The sequence below is a fragment of the Equus przewalskii genome, chromosome 15 (genome assembly GCF_037783145.1).
Source record: "Equus przewalskii isolate Varuska chromosome 15, EquPr2, whole genome shotgun sequence".
Lineage (NCBI taxonomy): Eukaryota > Metazoa > Chordata > Mammalia > Perissodactyla > Equidae > Equus > Equus przewalskii.
The window spans coordinates 65668503-65675000 of record NC_091845.1 but is presented as its reverse complement, the minus strand read 5'-3'; the positions used below and the strand labels follow the sequence as shown (position 1 = coordinate 65675000).

The following is a 6498-nucleotide window of genomic DNA, read 5'->3' as shown; positions in this document are numbered from 1 at the left end:
TCCGGGGTGGGAGGCCCAGCTGGCTTCATGGAGAGCCACAGAATGACCCCATCCTATAGGCCACAACAGTAGCTCAAGGGATCCAGCTTCTCTCTGGCTCCTCACATTCTTAGTTTCCAAGAGAAAACCTGACAGGTCTGTTAGTCCTCAGTCAGTACAGAGCACCATGACAGGGCTGAGAGTGGCCTGCAGTCTAAACTAGGAAAAAGAAACTAAAGTAAAAAAGCTGATGATTAACAACTGTATAAAATATAAACATTGTATAAAAACTTGTTATGTTATGCTACATATAATACAATTCATATATTTAAGGTAGAAAAATTAAATATGAAGTGACATCAACATTCTTAGAAAAATAGCAATTGAGACAATTTTTCAGCAATTTGTGTGCTAGTTGCTTTTCTGCATTGGCACTGTGTGCATTCTCTGGCTCAGGGCATAACAGAAAGTGAAGCACGAGAAATGCAGATGTTCTCCAGGGAGGGGGGACCTGATGGGACAGCCCTCCTCAAAGACTAGCTCTCCCCTAGGCCTCTGCCTATGGGGACACTCAGCCTAGACCCACTCTGGCAAGGCCAACATTCACATCCCCTCTCCTGGCTCTTTTCTCCTCCACTCCACGTAACTCTCCTGGGTACATAGGCCACCACCAGATCCTGAAATTGCCATAGTAGCCTAGACTAACATGATAACAGGATGTACATCCTGCACCATATGGCAGTGAGAGGGATATGGTAAGCATGGGCTGTGGAACTGACATTAGGAATCATCTTCTCCTTTGGTACCCTGTACTTCCCTCCGTGGAAATACCCTGCTTAGATCTCCAACTGCAGGGAGCACGGTTGCCTTTCAGCCTCAGCTGCTCCTGCTGCATCCACCATTTTGTTTATGCCAAGGCCACATTTCCCCTGGGCTGCTCCCAGTCAGTGATTGAGCATAGCAGGGCTATCAGTGCAGGCCCATTCTGGAAGGATGCAGGATCCCTCTAATGGGCAGCTTTGACTCAAGGATTCCCCATATGTCTGGTCAAAACTTGACAAATAGAAACGGCAAGCAATAGGATATATTGGAGTATATGAGGAGGCCATTTGGTGTAAACTTAATTCGGCCTGACTTTGTTTTTGCAAAAGGGCCTGACATGGCCATTGAGCATGCATTGTATATCTGCTTTAAACATTTACTATGGCAAGAACAAATGGCCTTAAGATAAAGGTGCAACTTCCCCCCACACACACACTGGCATTTCCTTAAGGAAAAGCATCTTTCCTTAGGCTAGGAACTGATTGCTACGCTCGCCTGTGACCACCCAGCTCAGGACAACAGAACTGCCACCCTGCTGTGTCCACTGAGACAGCAGACCTACCTGCTGTGTCCATCAATCGCTGTGCTGACAGAGCAGTCTCGTGACTATTGTAAAAGGGACGCTTCAATCATATGTGAAACATCCTCTTTGAGGGAATATAACCACTCCGTACACCCCACTTCTTTGGTGCCCTTTCTTCCTTTGGAAGAGGCCCCGGGCCATGGTCCTCACATTTTAGCTCAGAACAAACTCACTCAAATTTTCATTTATAGATTGATTATGGATTATTTTCATCAACACTTTCTTAGAACTGCCTGCAGTCTTAGGATCTTCTCAGTCAATCTTTCTTCCTTCGTAGCTTTTGCAGGTGTCAGTCCCTCCCTCCTGCTCCTGCTTCCTTCCCTTTATCCTTCACTGCTATTCTCTCAATGAAACTTTTCTACATCCAAACCTGTCTTGGTGTCTGCTTCTTTCAGGACCTGAACTGAAACCCACCCCCATTCTAGGACTTCATCTGGCCCACCCTCAGACTAGAGCTACAGGTCACAGTTATGAGTAATATCAAGAAATCTAAATTCTTTAATTCTTTTGTGTTTTGAAAAACTTTTCATCTCCCGGAGGCATCCATTAAAATGCAGCTAACTCCAGGTAAAGATAACAACAAACTAAAGCCTTTCACTGTTAAGAAAATAAGCAAGATTGTTTATTTTGACTATAAAGAGAATTAAGATTGTAATAAAGATTGTTAGGCTAATAATAAAAATTACTGAAAGGTTCGTGGGGTACCATAGTCTGTCTGGATACACCCTCCACATCTGTGTTCCTGTAGCAGATACTTTGGGGGCTGTTTATCCTGCTCATAATAAGAGCTCTCTCCCACCAACCCTCTGTCACCTTTCTCTTCTCTCCACCCCCAACCCCCATCAAGAACCTGAAACAAACAGGGCCAATCAGCTTCTCTTTCTGAGAAAATTGAGAACTGGGATCAAAAGACAACACGTCAGTCTTTGAGTATAGCTAGATCTGTAAGAACCCAGTGGAGTAGGCCATTTCATCAGTCAAGGTCTGATCAGGAGACTAGAAAACACTTCAGGTATGTACAACACAGGGAATCTAATACAGGGAATAAGTTACACTGGTGATGGAAGAACAAGTCAGTCAAGCAATGGAGAGTTTACCCAGAAATTAGCAACAGCAGGTGGGAACTGTACTACCCTTTAGCTGAAGAGACACAAGGAAGAGCTGATGTACACCATGGTAACACAGAGTCTGAGTAGTTGCATGCAGAGAGAACTGCATACTTAAGGCAGCTTTCTTCAGAAGCTTCAGAAGGCGGTTGCAAGGTTTCCCCTCCCCTGCTGATAACCACAAGGAGTGAGTCTGAGTCAGTTTCCTGAAGAAGGGTCGTAGCTATTTGTCACACGGAGAAAGGGATGCTTGGCAGACAAAACAATACGTGTTCACTGCATTCCTTCCATTAGTTACTTGGCACATGTATACACCCTTCTTACACAGAATTTCAAAATGCTCTCACCTAATATAAAGCAACTATCCCTTTACCAACCCTGTACTTAAAAAGTAGATATTATTAGCAGGTGCACAACCAGTTGATGAGTGATATTAGGCTTTAGTGATATGAGGCTTCAAAGTCATTTTAACTCTCCACTAAATCACGGAAAAACAAGAACGATATTGTTCTACAGAGAGCCTACACCCTAAAAATGCTGAAATCAGAAAAATAGATTTGCATGTAGTGTCTGCATACCTGTGTGTGATAGACTGCTGGCTTTTCTTCCCTTCCAAATTTATTTTTCTCTTCTTTCATTGGAATTGAGTTTTAGCTGGGCATATGGCCATCTGTTTAGAAACTACATTTCCCATTCTGCCTTATGGCTGGGTGTGGCCATGTAACTTTGTTTTCATCTATGAAGTGTAAGGGGGTGCAAGGTGTACATTTCCCACGTTACTTATTTAAAAGAAAGGTGCTTGCGGGACGGCCCCGTGGCCGAGTCGTTGGGTTCGCGCGCTCAGCTGCAGCGGCCCAGGATTTCGCTGGTTGTGATCCTAGGCGCAGACATAGTACCACTCGCCAGACCACGTTGAGGTGGCGTCCCGCATGCCACAACGGGAAGGACCTGCAACTAAGATATACAACTATGTACCGGGGGGATTTGGGGAGATAAAGCAGAAAAAAAAAATTTGAGAAAAGTGCTTGCTCTATACTGACTCTCCTCTATTCCTGCCACCGAAACATAGACATGGTGGTGACCCAGCTTCCAATGTGCAGAGCTGGCAAAGCGTCAAGCTGGAAGGAAACCAGGTCCCTGAATTGCTTCATGGAGAGCTACCTCACCACCCTTGAGTGCCCTACTACACCTTTAAATGAGAGAGAAATAAACTTCTACCTTATTTAAGCCTCTGAATTATTTTTACCTTTTTTTTAAAGTTTCAAAGCCTATGCCCTCCCTACCTGACACAATATATAAGCTATTATATTTTGTTAACTAAGTTATGTGGAGAATCTCACAAAAGACTGTCTAGATCAATTTTTAAAACATGTAGATACATTCACTTGCCCTTGGAGGAAATGATGTCAACATTTATGGATATATGAAAAATATCAAATATTTTGATACTGTAAGGCCCCTTTTTGCACTATTATGCTTTTTTATTATCACCAGAGCACCCATGCTCAAAGTTGCCCTTAAAGATCTTGGAGAAGTCAGAGACATTAGGAGACAGTCTAGAGTAGAGTTTAAGGACATCGAACCGGGAGTAGAATTGCCCAAATTCAAATCCCATTTCCTCTAACTTATTAATGATGTACTCTCAGGCAAGTAATTTAAGTTGTTTAACCTCTGTGGCTTCAGTTCCATCTTTGAGATGGGAATAATAATAGCCTGTAACTTATCAGGTTGTTCTGAGCATTACTTGAGATAATCCACTATTGAGTAAGATATTTAGCACATAGTAACCACTCAATTAAAAATAGATATTATTTTTATATTGTTTTATATCTTGGAGTCTTGATCATAAAAGTACATCTGCAGTTTGTAGGAAGAGCAAATTATTCTAGGTATAACAATAGTGATTGGGAATCACTGTTTGCATTCACAAAATAGCAAATTCTGGATTTTACTTTGGACATCAAAAAGACAAAGGTATTTTTGTCACACTGCCTGAACATCTATGATATACCTACTAATATGCCTAAATGGCACTGCACTAAAAGTAATGTCTTTACTTTGTTATTCTGAAAACATCACATCTCAAAACATCATCCTATAAGAAGAAAGAACTTACAGGAAGGAGATAATCAGTGTTGATTTTCAACAGTTTTGTGGAAGGACAATGGAATCAGGATCACAATTATGTGAAGCCATTTCTTTGAAGCTTTTGTCCTCTGTGATAGCAATTATTTCCATTTATTCTTGGTCAGGTATGTACAGATGGTTCCCTAGTAAACACCTTTCAACAGTGATTTTTATAGTGTCTATATTCCATATGACACCCTTACATTTTTTCCAGGTGCAGGTTTAAAATCTGATGCCAAGAAAAGTGTAAATAAGCAACATAGCTTATACCATTTAGTTCATATCCCTGTTATAATGTTTGTCCCATTGTGTTGTGACCAGCTGCTTGAGTGTCTGACATTCCCTAGACTGTGAACTTCTCAAGGGCAAGCAGTATGTCATAATCATCTCTGCATCAGCAGTGTTTTAAGAGGTGCTTAGCATCTAGTAGGTATTCAATAAATGTTTGATATGAATAAAAGTAAATATGTATCACATTATGGAAATCGTCAACTTGCTACATGGTTGAACAGCGTTTTATTTATCTATTGCAAAGTAACAAATTACCACAAACATAGCTGCTTAAAACACATACTTTATAACCTCATAGTTTCTGAAGGTCCAAAGTCTATGCATGGCTTACCTAGGTTCTCTGCTTCAAGATCTCTCATGGGTTTGCAATCAAGGTGTTGGCTGAGACTGCGGTCTCATCTCAAGGCTTGACGGGAAAGATCCATTTCTAGGCTTACCTGGTTGCTGGCAGAATTCAGTTTCTTGCCAGTTGTAGGACTCAGAGCCTCAGTTTCCTGCTGGCTGTCAAATGGAGGCTGCCCTCAGTTTCTTGCCATGTGGGCCTCTCCATAGGGCAGCTCACCACATAACAGCTCGCTTCATCAAAGTGAGCAAGAGAGAGAGTTTCCTAGTAGGACAGATGTTACAATCTTATGTAATATAATTATGGAAGTGACCTCCCGTCACCTTTACAGTATACTGTTTGTTATAAGCAAGTCACAGGTTCCTTCCACACTTAAGGGGAGGGTATGACATGGGGCACGTGTACCAGGAGGCAGGGACAATTCAGGGCTATCCTAGAGCACCACAAGCAGGGCCTTTGCATAAACAAGATATGGGTACTTGGTCCACTCAAATGAAGAAACTTGGTTAGGTTCACATGCTACTTCATGAAAACGTTCAGATGCTTGCCCAAATGTGTTCATGCTCCAGACACATGATGTAACAGAAAGAGAGGCTTTCACGGAAGTCCTTACAATTTTAATGGATGAGTCATAACTCATCAACATAAAATAGCTGAACCCCCAAATCACCAGACAGTTTTGTTAGGCTGAATGCCCATCTAGAAGTCCTTTAAAATGGTGACTGAAATATGAACATTGAAGGTATGCAACATCTCTCTGCTAGCTTGGGAATTCACAGCAAAAATGTCTCATGTGGTCTTTGGCATGCTCCAGTTGATTCCATCCATTTGAATGCCACCCAAAAGCACTAAACGTGCACACAGGAAGACAAATGCATGAGAACCATCCACAATGGGAGAGGTATTAATTAACTATTGTTTCAACAATGCTGTACAACAAACAACTCCAATATCTCCATGACTTATAAAAGCATTTATTTTTCTCACTCGAGGACTGCAGGTTGGCTGTGGTTCTCATGATATGGCTTGGGCTTGGCTGGGCCAAACTGGACTAGGCTGGAGTCCAGGCTTTGGGCTGGGCTCAGGTCTGTTCCACATGTCTTCCTCATTCTGGGACCAGCAGCTACACAGAGGATGTTCATGTTCTGCTCATGGCAGGTAACAGAAGTACAAGAGGAGCAAGTAGAAACATTCAATAACTCTGAAGGCTATGGCTCAAAACTCGCACACTATCACTTTGGCCCACA

The 6498-nt window shown here is 42.2% G+C and overlaps 1 long non-coding RNA gene across 7 annotated transcripts in view; it reads right to left on the bottom strand.

The window, feature by feature from the left end:
• Positions 1-6205: 6205 nt before the first annotated feature.
• Positions 6206-6498, bottom strand: part of LOC139075994 (uncharacterized) — a 40385-nt gene continuing 40092 nt past the window's right edge. For all 7 annotated transcript variants that reach the window (XR_011527142.1, XR_011527138.1, XR_011527141.1 and 4 more), the window contains one exon: positions 6206-6396. This is a non-coding gene — a long non-coding RNA (uncharacterized lncRNA). The remainder of the gene's footprint in view (positions 6397-6498) is intronic.